Raw genomic sequence first — 15,449 nt, forward strand, 5'->3', positions numbered from 1 at the left:
CATCTTTCCATGCCAGCCACTAACCCAGGCTGAACCTGACCCAGCTGTGCTCTCTGCCTGTCCTTCTCCTGCAGCCATGCCCCCCTTGTTGTTCTCTCTCTGGGTCTCACACTCCCAGCTGCTCAGCCGGGGGAGTTGCTTGGATTGGCTGGTTCACCAGAGGGCAAGTCTGCAGGGCAGAGGGCTCAGCCAGGCCCTGACTGAGGCAGCTGGAGTCCTTGACGTCTCTCCTGAAGGTCACTGTCTTTGGCATGTGCACATATTCTTGGCCTAGTCATGGCCAGAGGATCATGGGACTCAAAACATGCACGAAAGCTCAGGTGCTGAGAGCTGCCTGTAATCTCTGAAGACATAGCAGCCACACGGTTCATGGACTGTCCTGTTCATAAAAATCATATAATCTAGAAAGACAAATATCAGGTGGATAAGAAGGAGCTCATATGGCAGGTTAGGGTGTCTGTTTCTTTTGGTGAAACTGTGAGGAACATAAAAAATAATCTTTTATTTGCATAATACTCTATAGTGACTTGAAATTAACTTTGTCTTTGGTGCTGCTTCTTAGAGGGGCCCGGGGAGCACTACATTTGTCCACTGTTCATCAGTCTGTCAAAGTGGCTGGTTAAAATGCACTTTCCCTGGGCCCTACCACAGCACTTCTGAATCAGAATCATCCCAGCGCGGAGAGCTACCGCCCTAAGGAATATTAGCATGATCTACATCCATTTCCTCTGCGTTGACTAACTCTGACTTCAGCATTGGTTTTGTCCGTCAGTTTGTCTGAAGTTAACCATGGAAGAGCAGATTTTGTAAAATCTAATTTGATAGGAGTCTAGTCGCTATGGACTGAATTGTGTTACTTTAAAATATGTTGAAGCCCTAACTCCCAGTGTGAGTGTACTTGGAAATAGCACCTTTTGGATATCGAGTTAAATAAGGTTATAAGAGTTACTAATAGGATTGATGTCCTTATGTGAAGAGACACCAGAGAGCTCACTTTCTCCTTTGAGTGCCCTTATAGAGGAAAGGCCATGCTGGGATGCAGTAAGGAGGTGGCTGTCTGCAAGCCAGAAAGAGAGCCCTCACCAGAAACCTAATTGGCTGGGACTTTGATCTTGGACTTGTAGCCTCCAGAGCTGTGAAAAAAATAAGTTTCTGTTGTTTAAGCCACCTAGTCTGTGGTATTTTGTGATGGCAGTCCTAGTAGGCTAAGACAATAGTATTTTCAAACAAGTTACTGTCCATGTACTTAGGGTTTCTTTAATGTACTTACATTTCCTTGGAGCTTACATGCTAAGAATTAGTCCTTCTGGTCCCCAAATCACGTAAACCAGATGGCCTCACCACTGTGCTCAGAACCCTGCAATGGCTTTGTGGAATTTGTAATAAAATCTAGAGTCCTTGCCATGACCACTGTGGCCCAAACCCCTGCCTGCTGCTCCAGGTTCATTCTCAGCTCATCATTCCTGGTCACTGCTCTCCTGTTCCCAAGCACATTCCCACCTCAGGGCCTTTGCACTTGCTGTTCTCTCTGCTTGGAAGGCCTTTTCATGCCATGCATCTCAAATAGTGTTCCCAACACTTTATTCTCTCATCTTTATTATTTTTTTCAGAGCATTTATTACTAACTGATACTGTATTTTGTCTTTGTTTGTCTGTCTCTTCCACTAGAAAATAAACTCTATGAAGTCAGGGATTTATATCTGTTTTGTCCATCACTGAATCCCCAAATAGTGCCTGGCACTGAGTAGCTGCTCAATAAATACTGGATGAAATTATGAACCTCACAACTGGAATTCTAATCAATGCTTTGTGGAGGAACCACCACATTGCTGTCTTACTCAATAGGAACTGGGGAACTGTTACAGCTATAGTGTTCTGCCTGAGTCAGACCCTTTATATGATGATTATCCAGTCATAGCCAACACTTACTGAACACTTGGTGTGCTGGAGAATGTACTAGATGTTAAGAAAACTGAACTTTGACCCCATGTATTTTATAGGGTAAGGGGCAGCCAGACAGAGCCCACAGAACAGCAGCAGTGCCAAGGTCCTCTTGGGGAGGACATGGACACATTCCCCCTTCCCCTGAAAGAGTGGTTTATTCACAGTGGGGGAATGGGGGTATCATTGAAGATGTCTGTGGTCTCTGCAAAGAAATGGAGCTGATGAGACACCCAGATGGCCATCACCCCTCCTGTCCCCAAAGTTTCATACTTCTCTGACCCATTTGTGAGGGGGATTAAATGAGGGTGTGTTATGCTAGACCCAGCCCCAGGCCCAGAGGGAGCCAGGCTCACTGGTCTCATGAGGCCATTTCCAGCCTCTTGACCTTTCTTATTCTGTGACCATGCTGGGGATTCCTGGTCACACCTCTTACAGGCAGGAAAGCAGCCCCCAGGGAGCAGGAGTGAGGTCCTTGCTAGGGTCACACCAGGTGGTCAAGTCTGGGTCAAAATACTACCCCCTCGCCATTTCACAAGCTGGAGGCTCCCACGCTGAGCAGGCTCGGCAGCTTCTTTGAAGGATTTTCCTTTGTGTTTATCAGATCTTGGATATTCCACCATGGTCAGCTTGTGGTTAGTTATTATCCAGATGAGCTGGGTGCCACCCACAGAATGACTTGGGGAAAGGAGGAGCCACTGTGTGTGGACCTTATCACTGTGGGCTCAGTCGCGCTCCTTGTGTCCACCATAATGTTTGATGACAGCAGAGTTCAGGAGAGGCTCTGGAGCCACGTTCAGCTTCTCCTTGAGCCCTCAGATTCTGCTGCTTTTATAATGGTAATTACAAACCTGGAGGGGCAGAGGAGAGGGCATACACTTTGGAGTCAGTTGTCCCTAGGTTCGGGCCTTATCTCCACCATTCATGCCTTTGTGCTTCGGACTAAATTCCTTAGCCTCTCTGATCATTGTTTCCTTGCCTCTAGGATAGGAACAGTATCATCCTCTTACTTTAGTTTTTTCCTTCTCTAAGCCATTGAGCCTTAAATTGAGTTGGTCAGTGGACTCAAGACCTCAAAAACCAGCCCCCTCGTGTGGCTTTGCATTGTGTGAGAAGCTGGACTCCATGACCCCTAAGTTTCCTGCCAATGATGGAGCTATAAATTAATGTCAAGAACAAAATACTTTGGTCAGCAGGGCCATCCAGAGACCCTGGTGGACCCCACTTCGAGAGCCACTGTTCCAGGCATTTGCTCCTTTGAACTTGTTGAACCTATATATTCTGGATTGGCTTTGGAGGCCCTGATAATAGGAAGACCTTGACTTTGCTTCTCATTGCAGAATACTTGAAGGGTTGATTTTAGCTGAATTATTTCCGTGCCTTCTCCCACCCCTAAAATGAGGAGGTTCTACTTGCATTTGTAGGATCTGTCCCTAGACCGGAGCCCTCATTTGTTCTAAGAAGGAGTTGGACTCCCAGTGCCCATGTGACAGGTGCAGAAGCAAAATCTGGATCCATTCCTAGACCTCAGCCAGACCCCTATGTGGGAGGAATAATGGGAGTGGAGGGTAAAATCAGCATTGGTTTTGGAACCAGACAGATCTCATTTAAAATCTGGGCTTCAGCATTTACTGCTTTAGTAGTTTGAGGGTGTATTAGGCAGTCTCAGTTTCCTCATCTGTAAAATGTGAATCAGAGATTGTTGTGAAGATTAAATTACATAACATTTAAAGTACTTGGCACTTTGAACACTTACTAAATATCTACTATGTGCCAGGCGCCACTGCTTTGTGCTGGCTCAAAGACTCACATCCTAGAGGGAAAGAGACGAGTGGATAAGCAAATTTCTGTCCCCTTGCTTTTGAGTTTTCCGGTTTATAATGTGCTTTCTCACACACCCAATAATTTTTGATTTTTTGAGACTGGGTCTCACTCTGTCATCCAGGCTGGAGTGCAGTGGCATGATCTTGGCTCATTGCAGCCTCTATGTTCTAGGCTCAAGTGATCCTCCCACCTCAGCCTCCCAAGTAGCTGGGACTATAGGGGCACCCCACCATGCCTGGCTAATTTCTAAAAAATTTTTGTAGAGACAGGGTCTTGCCACATTGCCCAGGCTGGTCTTGAACTCCTGGGCTCATGTGCTCCTCCCATCTTGGCCTCCCAAAGGGCCAGGATCACAGGCGTGAGCCTGTGAGGAGAGGTCACTTAGCCATGGTCTCATTGCCAGCATTTGCCAGGGCTGGACCAGAGGCTAGTTTCTGACTTTTAGCAGGAGTTCCTTCTTCTGTACTTTTACAACTCAAAGCCTGAGCCATAGGCTAGAAGCATCAACATCACCTAGAAATAGTTAGAAGTGCAGATCTCGAGCCTGACCCCAAACATTCTGATTCAGAATCCGAATTTTAAGAAAATTCAGACAGCTCTAGTGTAGTGGATAAATGGCAACGCTCTAGACCTGCACTGTCCAGATTCCAACCCTGGCTCCATCACTTATTAGTTCAATGACTTTGGGTAGATTAGGTAAATCTCAGTGCTTCTGTGTCCTTAGCTCCAAGATGGAGTTAAGAGTCCCACCTCAAACTGACTGTTGTTTGGTTAAATGAGACAGATGTCAAGAGCCAGCGTTCCTTGAATGCTTGCTCCAGGCCAGGTGAGGTGTTCAGTGCCTCCCGTGAGCACAGACTCATGCCTGGTGCACAGGCAGCCTCAACCAGTGTTCACTTTTTCATTACCTCATAGGACTTGAGAAAGAGACTTAGTTCTCATGATATTTATGCAAATAGGAGAATGGTTATTTCACAGTGCTCTAAAGCTTTGATGAACCCCATGTTGAACATATCCTTAACTGCAGCGTCTCACATGAAAGTTTTTCTAGCGTTGGTATAATAATGAAATTGGCATCTGAAAGCCGATACTCATTGGATATTGTGAAATGCTCTGGGAAGCTCCATTTCGCTTAAAAAACTGTATGATTCCCTTAGAATGTAGTTTATAGACAGAACAATTACAAGCTGAATAACCATGTAAAAATTATAGGATGCTGGAGCTGTCACAATTTCTAGTGATCATCACATTCTACCATCTCATTCTGCAGATGAGAAAACTGAGGCTCAGAGAAGTCAAGTGGCTTGCCTAAGGTCGCCCAGATGGTTAATGGCAGAAACAGAGCTAGAAATGAGGGTTTCCCACTCTCAGCCCAGTTCTTCCCACTATGAATGTGTGTGCAAATTCTCATTCATTCATTCAACAAATATTTCTTAGGAGCTTGCATGGTGCTGGGTGCTGTTTAGAAGCTGGAGATAGTGGTGAGCAGTATAGCAAGGTATTTGTCCTCTGCAGTTCACATCCTCACGTGAGAAAGAGAAAAAACAATAAGAAAAGAAAGAACAAGATGACTTCAGATGTGGATGACTGCATAGGAGGAGACAAAATGGGGAAATATGCTAGCAATGATTTGGGAATAGTTGGACAACACTGCCAGAGAAGTCATCTCTGAGATAGTACGTTTGAGACAAGCCATGAATAAAGTGAGTCATGAAGGCGTAGGGATAAGAAGCTTCCAGCAAGAGCCAACATACTCCCACCTCCCAGCTCTTACTCCTGGTACCCACTGTCACAGGTTGGCTTCCTCAGAAACAGACTCAGAGATGATGGATCTATGTGTAGGAAGTTCATTGGGGAGGGAGGGGCACAGGGTGGGGGAGAGGGAAAAGTTGAACTGTGATGCAATTCCAACAAGGACCTGAGTCCATGCTACAGAGTTCTGGGGCTGAAATGGCTCTTTAGAGTTGTCCCACATTGGGGCAAAGGAGCCAGGTCTTTGTCCCTGTGCAAGTGATCAGTCAGTGGATAAAGACTGCTTTTGGGAAAGGTGTATGGCCTTGGTAACACAGCTCCCTTCAGAATTCCTGGGAGAGACTCAAGTGTGAGCTGTCAGCTGACAACATTCCCAGCAGCCAGAAGAACGAGTGGCTCCGTCCTGGAGGGGACCTGGGCAGTACCACAACATCCACCATAGCTTGTCATCAGGCTTGCAGGACTCTCCCACTGAAGGACATAAGAACACCTTTCTCCTGTATTATTGTTGCCTTGTTTGAATATTCATTTATTGGTCACATACTTGTTGACATTTACTAACTTCCAACTTATGGGATGGGCACTGAAGGGGCAGAAATGAATTAGGTAAATTTCCCATCTTGGAGCTTGCAGGACTTTGTGGAGACACAAGTAGACAGAGAGATAGTTAGACATGTATTTCCATGTAGCTCTTCCGGCCGACGAATTGTATGAAAATACTTCTTCTGTGATGGATATGGTGGTCACTTCAGCATTCAAATCTACGGGGTCAATGAGAGCTTGACATAAAGTGCATCACACCTGAATATGTTCACCTTCATTCAATGCACAGAGATCATGGAAGCTGATAAACCCATTTGATTAGCTTTTTCTGGGAAAAGGAAGGAGAGAAATTGGAAAGATTGCCTTGTACATGCAAATGGTAATAAAAGTAACTAATACTTATTGAATGCTTATACTGTTCTGAAAATTACATACAGATCTTTCCACTTTACAGATGAGGAAATTATAAGAGAAAGTTAAGAATTCTTGAGTTTTTTTTTTTTAATTGGGAACATGAAGGCAACATTTTTTAAAAAAAGGCTAATAAGTCTAAAATTATACTGACTCTTCAAATTTACTTTTGACTTTTGTTCAATATATATGAATATATTTCATAGTTTTTATCAGTTTGTATGTGCTAGGTTTGTATGTGCTTGCTTCTGTCATTTACATCTGCTGTTTTGTTATATTTACTATTATTTATTTATTTATAATTGTATTTATTATATGTTGGGGTTACATTCCCCCCCGCTTAATTCTGCATTTCTGAGAAGCAATAGAACAATGACTTCTATGCAGAGAGGTTTCTGTTTGTCTGTCTAATGGCCGCTGGTCTGGATTTATATCTGGGCCATTTTCAGGGCCTGGGATAAGCAACAGAGCTAGGGTGGAGATAGAGAGGGAAGGTCAAGATGAATTATCTGGATTTTCTAACTCAAATAAATTGATATACATGAAAGTAATTGGAAAGTGATAAAACACTACATCAGTGTGATATTTTCGGTGTGTCATCATCATCTGGATTTCTGTAAATGTGTGTCAGGTCTGATTGTGGTGTCTTTAGATAAAAGCAAAGACTGTTTTAGTAAGCGTGCTATATAGAAGTGGGTATTGTTTCCATCGAATAATCCCCGTGTGACGCTTCCACTCCATTCATGATATAGCACCGGGTCACTGATGTGAGTGCCTGGCCTGGCCAGGCAGGCCAAGCCAGTGGGTCATAAGGGTGGGGTGGGAGAGGGATGGCTCCTGGAGAGCCTGGACCATCAAGGGAGGCCACCCCTGAGCCAGCTCAGGTGAACTCTGCCTTGCACGAGGGTTGGACAATGTTGGCCAGAATTACAGATTTTTACTGTAAATTCCGATTTTTAGCTGACTCACTTGGGCTTTTATAAAATATTGTGTATGCCAAATGAAATATGCCCATGAACTAGACTTTAAAGGGCTGCACTATGTGCAAGCTCTGGCACAATGAAAGGGATTCTGGATGGGGAATTAGGAGATTGGCCGGGGTGCAGGGCCTGGACAAATGATATTCGAGGAGCCTGAGTTGGTACTTCTCACCCTAAGGTCTCGGGCAAGGCACATGTTCACTATCAGCCTCCATTTCTTCATCTGTACAATGAAGCTCTTACAGATTTTCATAATGTGCAGGGAAGTACCTAATACCATCTGAGTGCAGCACCAAATACATGAATTTCTGGTCCCAGTGATTCAGTCAGCCAAAGCAGAGACCCACTGGCTTAAAGTATCTCTTAGAAATGCCTTCAGAACCTGTTGTCTAAGAAATCCCCAGGGAAGGCCATTCATCTTTTAAAGGAGGGGGTCATATTTTGGAAACAGTCAAAAGGCAAAGTTTATCAACTCAAGTAGCTAATGCCATTTGGATGGTTTCCAAAAAAGTGAGTTAGGAGTTCTAAATAAGGAGAGTAAATCCCTGGTGTGGTTAGAACTTGGCTCTGAGGAAGACAGTTTCTTCCAAAGATCATTGTGAACATCTGTGAATTGCAGACATGACAATGCAGCCGTGAGGGGCAGCGGGGAGTACTGCCGTCCAGCAGGGACACTGGGTGGCCACCCAGGGCTGTGACCTTGCAAGGACCCTCTAAACTCTTAACTACACCAGCTCCTTTACTAGGGTCCAGAGTGACTGCTTGCACACTGGGGTTGCAGGGGGAGCCGGGCATCATCCCAGGAGCTCCTGCTGCCAGAAGCATGTTCTTCACTGGTTGGGAAATTATAAATAAAATAATGGTCACTTTTCAAGGGTGTTCTTTGATGTCAGTGTGTGAAGAAGCCAGAGAGCTGTCCTAGGAGTGACAAGAACTCTGACTTCTCTGCCACTCCTCTCCCTCTTCCCTCCCTTCCCTGCCTTCTGTCCCTCTGGGGTCCTCCTCTATTGACTCTCCCTACCTGACCCCATGCCCCGCAAGCCCTGCCTATATCCTTTTCCCAAGAAGCCTGTGGAAAAGGGAGGTCCTGATGAAATTGCCCAGTGAATTTGGATCAAGGATTTGTAAGTGCAGCCTTGAAAAAAAAATCTTCTTCATGTTCTTCACTGTGATGTGGTTCTACTGGAATAATTTAATTACTGGAGCATTTAATATATTTATTAATGATCTACATCTGTGGTCCCCAGTCAGCCTATAGACTTTGATCCCTTCTCAAATAAAGGGCAGTATTCACCCAAAGATGGAAACAGCTGCTTTGGTTAGGATGGGGGAGGGGAAAGTGGGACTGACTCAACCCATTCCTCACTGTCCCCAGCCCACCCCCTCCCCAGCACTGCCTCACGCATCTTCCCTGGAACCTCTATGATACCTTGAAACAATGTAAAATCCAACTAATCTAGAACAAGGCATAAGAGGGTCATTCACTTGCAGGTGATGGTAAATTGGTAAAGTTGGCAAACAGCAGCAGGGAAGAGGTGTCACCAAGCCAGCCAAGAGGATGAGGAATGGAAACTGATTCACAAAAACTGTCAGGCTGTTTTTAGGTTTTAGGTGATGCCAAAAGGATATTAATAAGGTACTGTTGGTGGCTATGGAAAAGGTGACTTTCATGGAGATTTGTGGTGGAACAAGAAAGTGCCTCTCCATTGGGCCAAGTTCATGTCTCTTACCTGTTTCAGGAAGAGTACCCTGATTTTGGCCGTCAGCAGCCCCCTGGTCCCCTGGGCTTTGGGGCAGCCTGGTGACCATCTTCCTGGGTGTTTCTCCCGTTCAGCTACCACAGAGGCAGCAAAGAGCTCTAGGTAGAGAAGAGAGCGGGACTTTAGAGTCAAACAGATGAATGTGGGCTCCATGGGACCTGGGGAAGAAGCCATGCCTCTTTGAGCTTCAGTTTCTTCATCTGTAAAACAGCAGTAATAAGTCCTCCTTTGAAAAATGAATGAGTTAAGGTGGCCAGCTGGGTACCAAGTGCATGGCAGGGTTCAGTTGCTATTAGTCCAGTCCACATTGCCCCAGCAGGTTTTGAAGTCAGTAACATTTCTCCCTGATTTTATTAAAGCAATACAGGTTCATTATAGAATGAATGAACTGTAAGACAACTCACAACCACGTCTCCAGCATACAAAACCTTCAGAACATCCAAGCCACAGTTCCCAGGGGCTTCTTCAAAACCTCCTCCTTTCTTCAAATGCCAAAAGCCTGGCCACTGGGCCTCGGAATGCCCACAGCCTGGGATTCCTCCTAAGCCGTGCCCGGTCTGTGAGGGCCCCCACTGGAAGTCAGACTGTCCAGCTCACATCGGGAGGCCGAGGGAGGAGAATCACTTGAACCTGGGAGGCAGAGGTTGCAGTGAGCTGAGATTGCGCCATTGCACTCCAGCCTGGGCAATAAGAGCAAAAACTCCATCTCAAAAACAAACAAACAAACAATCAAAACACCCAGGGCATCTCACACCCATGCAAGGACACTTGAAGCCCTGGGTAAGTACTGCTACTAATGCAAAATCAAGCCTGCTGTTTAGGATGCCCCATTTCCTGGAGTCCCTAAATTCCTCACTCAGCCTCTCCCAGTGACAGGCAGTTCTCAGCCCCTTACCTCTGTGACAGTGACCTATATACAAGAGAAATAAGCCTTTTACAAAATATTGGTTAATGAGCAATAGACATGTTAATGGCTCACAGGTTCTGGAAACGAAGCAGGGTGGCCCCACTTATGAGAGAGGAGACCTCAAATCAGTCCTATATCAGAGCAAGGGAGTAACAGTGACAATTGCAGCAGGCCAGCCATGTCCAGTTGCACAGGTCATGCACTGCACAGTTTTGGGCAGCATCTTCACATCATGGCTCATTACTCTGTTGGGGCTACAGGGATGTGGAGTTGCTCATGGGGCCAAGGGGTCCCTGGAGGTCAGGTCAAAAATAGTGACACTCCTGTGCGGGAGCAGGGCAGAGGCGCTCCTCACTTCCCAGATGGTGGGGCGGCCAGGCAGAGGCGCTTCTCACTTACCAGACAGTTGGGCTCCGGACAGAGGCGCTCCTCACTTCCCAGACGGTGGGCCTGCCTGACAGAGGCGCTCCTGACCTCCCAGATGCGCAGCTGCTGGGCTGGGGCCTCCTTACTTCCCAGACGGTGCAGTGGCCGGGCAGAGGTGCTCCTCACTTCCCAGGCAGTGCCTAGCCAGGCAGAGGCGCTCCTCACTTCCCGGGCGGTGGGGTGGGAGGTGAGGGGGAGTGCTGGCAGAGGTGCTCCTCACCTCCCAGATGGGGCGGTGGCCAGGCAGAGTCACTCCTCTCTTCCTAGACTGTGAGGCAGCTGGGCAGAGGCGCTCCTCACTTCCCAGATGGTGCGGGGACCAGGCAGAGATGCTCCTCAGGTCTCGATCTCTTGACCTCCTGATCCGCCCGCCTGGGCCTCCCAAAGTGCTGGATTACAGGCGTGAGCCACCACTCCTGCCCTGCTGTGTCTTCTTTCTCCTCCTAAGCAGCTGTTTTCGTCTCCTGGATTTTGATGTTCTACTTAACACCCTCATGTTCTTACGCATGTTGCCCTGCTGGAGGCGTCCTTCTCTTTGGGAAGCCTGACCCACCAACAGTGCCTCAGGAGATAGACAGGGAAGCTGAGCCGGTGGGGGCCCCTCCTCTCTATCCCACCTCAGTTGCAGGGGAGGGGTCGGTTGCAGCTGCAGCGGTGGCCCTGACAGCTTTCTTTTGCGGGACCCGTGGCTGGCAGCTCTGGGGGGAGAAGAGCTACTTGATGCAAGAGCTGCAGGATCCCTGGGCTGCATGTCCTCCTCCACCATCAGCAAGCCTGGAGAGTTGGGCAGGTGGTCTTTAACCAGCACCTTCAAGGCCGCCTTCTCTGGCCACAGGGAGCAGCCTGGAACTGGTGCAGGGAGCACTGTTGGAACTGGGTCAGGCTTCCCAAAGGGAAGGATGCCTCCAGCAGGGCTGTGTGAACTGGCGACTCCATGGCCCTTAGAGTAGAAACTCACTGCATGCACCTGGGCCTTGTCAGTCTGGTTCTTTCCTGTCAAGCTCTTCAGACAGACATTTCCCTCCAAGGGCCTGGGATTGTACCAGGAGGAAGTGAGGTTTCCCTGAGTCTCCAGGGGCCTAGAGGTGGAGGCTGCTTCCCCGTTGCTACAGGGGCCCCTTTTATTGTCTTCCTGCCTCTGGGTCTCTACCTGGTCTTTCACCTGCGTTGCTTCTTTGGGCTCTTCTGTCCTCATCTCCATCTTCGGGAGCCTGGCTGGGATCACCTGCTCATCTAATGAAGGAAGTTGGAGGTTAAACTTGCCTCTGAGATGAGGGATCCTCAGGGGCTGAGGTGTCCAAACATCATGGAGTTGCGAGCAGACAGCATGGGTTTCTTCCTTGAGGGGGGGCTCCAGACCACAGGAGGCAGGACCTTCAGTGGGGTGCCCGTGTTCCGGGGGAGAAGACACAGCCTCATAGGGGCGCCATCCCACCTGGCTGTTAAAGAAGGCCCAACATGTTGTGGAGGGTTGAAGAGGAATCGGAAACAGCCCAAGTTTCCTGGGGCAGGCACAGGTGCAGGAGCCACGGGGTGAGCCTGGCCAGCTGGGAGGGCCTCACGGACAAGACGAGCAGGTTGCCGATGGCATGGCGGGGACCCGTGGTGGAACCAGGAACAAAATAGCTTAGAAGAGCACGCTGCCAATGGCGTGGCCCGGACCTGCAGCGGAAGCAGGAACAACTTACTCTTAGACCAGAACGTTGCCACTGGCGTTGCCGGGACCTGCGGCTGAAGCAGTAACAACATACGCTTAGACGAGAACGTTGCCGATGGTGTGGCCGGGACCTGCAGCGGAACCAGGAACAAAATATGCTTAGTGAGTTGCCCATTTTGAGTGAGTTGTGCACAGACGAAACTAAAGGTCAGAAGTGGAGAGGATTAGCTTGGGTGCAGGCAGGCTGAGTCTGAGAAAGGAGTCAGCGAAGGGTGGTGGGATTATCATTGGTTCTTATAGGTTTGGGATAGGCGGTGGAGTTAGCAGCAATTTTTGCGGGTAGGGGGATGGAAGTTACAAAGTACATTCTCAAGGCGGGAGGATGTTACAAAGTACATTCACAAGGGCGGGGAGGGCGTATTGTCACAAGGGCCTCCTCTCTCATGAGTGGGGCCACCCTGCTTCGTTTCCAGAACCTGTGAGCCATTAGCATGTCTATTGCTCATTAACCAATATTTTGTAAAAGACTTATTTCTCTTGTATATAGGTCACTGTCACACAGGTAAGGGGCTGAGAATTGCCTGTCACTGGGAGAGGCTGAGTGAGGAATTTAGGGACTCCAGGAAATGGGGCATCCTAAACAGCATGCTTGATTTTGCGTTAGTAGCAGTACTTACTCAGGGCTTCAAGTGTGCTTGCATGGGTGTGAGATGCCCTGGGTGTTTTGTTTGTTTGTTTGTTTGTTTGTTTGTTTTTGAGATGGAGTTTTTGCTCTTATTGCCTAGGCTGGAGTGCAATGGCGCAATCTCAGCTCACTGCAACCTCTGCCTCCCAGGTTCAAGTGATTGTCCTCCATCGGCCTCCCGATGTCACCCACTTCTCTGTGGCCAGGTGCGCACTGGGCACCTGGGAGTTTATGACATCACTATGGGGCTGGTGACAGAGCCAGGGTGTGGAGGAATGAGCAGGAGCCCAGCGAGGGTGCCTACAAGAGGAGTCAAAGGGCAAAAGGCGAGGCCCCTCCACCAGTCCAGCTGGACTCTCTAGCCTCAGGGACGTCCTGCTCCTGGGGGCAGGTGTGTGGCCCTGGATGGCCCCCCCGTGGCGTTGTGGAGGGTGCGGGGCTGATCTGCCAGAGCCCTTCCCACCTGGCATCTGGCCCAGGCGCTGGCTGACACCCAGTGGCCATGTCTTGGCCAGCCCTGTCCCCCAGGTTACAAGGCCAGAACCTGGAAGCAGAGTGCAGGACCAGCCAGATCCCGCCAGGCTCCCCCGGGGCCTCTCCAGTGCCTCTGTGCTGCCTGGAGGCAGGCCTGCCTTCTCCATGGCCTCCGTGGCCTCGAGGGCCACCAGGCTCGCTGCGCAGGCTTCCAAGGAGAGGACGGGGTGCCCTGATCTGACTGGATGCTGCCCCTTACTGCATCCCTTCCTGGCAGGCAGGGTCTCCACTTCTTTTTACAAATTTGCCAGAGACCGTTCCTTAGGTCATCCAGGTGGTCATGGTCCAGCCAGGCTTTGAACCCAGGTTGTGCCATTCCACAGCTGGTGCTCTGGCCTGTGTGCCTCCTGATCATAGATACAGCATGTATTCTTATTTTTTCCTGTAGTCCGGGGGTACTTAGCATGGTGGCATGTCCGTAATAAGCACATGCACACTTAGAAGGAGGTCTTCACTTCAACATATAAGTTGACCATGGCCCACTCTGGGCTCCAGTCCTCTGCAAAGATGTAGGGCAGGGACTGCCAACTGCCGGCACAGCACCATTCCACATTGCTCTTCTAATGGAGACTTTCAGCCCAGATGTTCTTTCTCGTCTGGTGGGTTCTCTCTCGTCTCATCCAAGTATGTAAAGATTATGTTCTAGATCAGCTTTGGTCTATCCTGAAAGAAATTTGCCAGTGGATTATACCATATAGATAAAAGTCAGTTTCTCTGGTCTTCCTAGAATGTGTCTAGAAAGCAAGTACGTTATTTACAAGTTAATAGTGGATCAATGTATTGGATTAAAATATGACCAACGTAATTTGGTCATTGTGAGCATGCCAGCTCGGTCCAGTCTTCACCACACTTTATGATACCCTAAATATAACTCTAGATTTTCTTATGCCCAAGAGAAGGACATACTCTTGGGTGTCTGGACTAGGGAAACAGGTATGAAAAGCCATTCGGACACTCTACATCTTTTTATTGGAGAATTGAAACATCTATATTGATGTATATTTTTAAAAGGCAAGAAGTTACTTCTGTCAAAAAAAAAAAAAATAGTGAGACTCCCCAGACGCAGTGACTCACCCCTGTAATTCTAGCACTTTGGGAGGCCGAAGTGGGCAGATCACTTGAGCCCAGGAGTTTGAGACCAGCTTGGGCAACATGGAGAGACCTTGTCTGTACAGAAAAATACAAAACTTAGCCAGGCATGGTGGCACACACCTGTAGTCCCAGGTACTTGGGAGGTTGAGGTGGGAGGATCGCCTGAGTCTGGGGTGGTCAAGGCTAGAGTGAGCTGTGATCACATCACCGCACTCCAACCTGGGTGATAGAGTGAGACCCTGTTTCAAAAAATATATATAGTGGGAATTAAATGAATATATATATATATATATATATATATATATATATAAAATCTCACTTTGGCCAGGTGCAGTGGCTCACGCCTGTAATCCTAACACTTTGGGACCCCAAGTCAGGTGGATCACCTGAGATCAGGGGTTCGAGACCAGCCTCGCCAACAGTAGAAACCCATCTCTACTGAAAATACAAAATATTAGCTGGGCGTGGTGGCGAGCACCTGTTATAAGGTCCTCTGAGCTGGCCGTACCATGGTCAAGCCATGGTGACATTCCCCCGCCCTTGTGATAATGTACTTTGTGATATTCCTGGTCCTTGTGAATGTACTTGGTAACATTCCTCCCTGCCCTTGTGACAATACGCCCTCCCCGCCCTTGTGAATGTGCTTTGTAACATCCTCCCGCCTTGAGAATATACTTTGTAACTTCCATCCCCCTACCCGCAAAAATTGCTGCTAACTCCACCACCTATCCCAAACCTATAAGAACCAATGATAATCCCACCACCCTTTGCTGCCTCCTTTCTCAGACTCAGCCTGCCTGCACCCAGGTGAATAAACAGCCTTGTTGTTCACACTAAGCCTGCTCAGGTGGTCTCTTATACAGACATGGGTAACACCTGTAATCCCAGCTACTCAGGAGGCCAAAGCAGGATAATCACTTGAACCTGGGAGGTGGAG

General features: G+C 48.2%; 1 protein-coding gene and 1 pseudogene across 3 annotated transcripts in view; one reads left to right on the top strand and one right to left on the bottom strand.

Moving 5' to 3' along the window:
* Nucleotides 1-15,449, top strand: part of HIVEP3 (HIVEP zinc finger 3) — a 527,761-nt gene that overhangs the window by 190,017 nt on the left and 322,295 nt on the right. The gene's annotated exons all lie outside the window — the stretch shown is intronic.
* LOC129469135 (putative UPF0607 protein ENSP00000382826) lies at nt 10,402-12,393 on the bottom strand (annotated as a pseudogene).

This window comes from Symphalangus syndactylus, chromosome 12, assembly GCF_028878055.3.
Source record: "Symphalangus syndactylus isolate Jambi chromosome 12, NHGRI_mSymSyn1-v2.1_pri, whole genome shotgun sequence".
Classification (NCBI taxonomy): Eukaryota; Metazoa; Chordata; class Mammalia; order Primates; family Hylobatidae; genus Symphalangus; species Symphalangus syndactylus.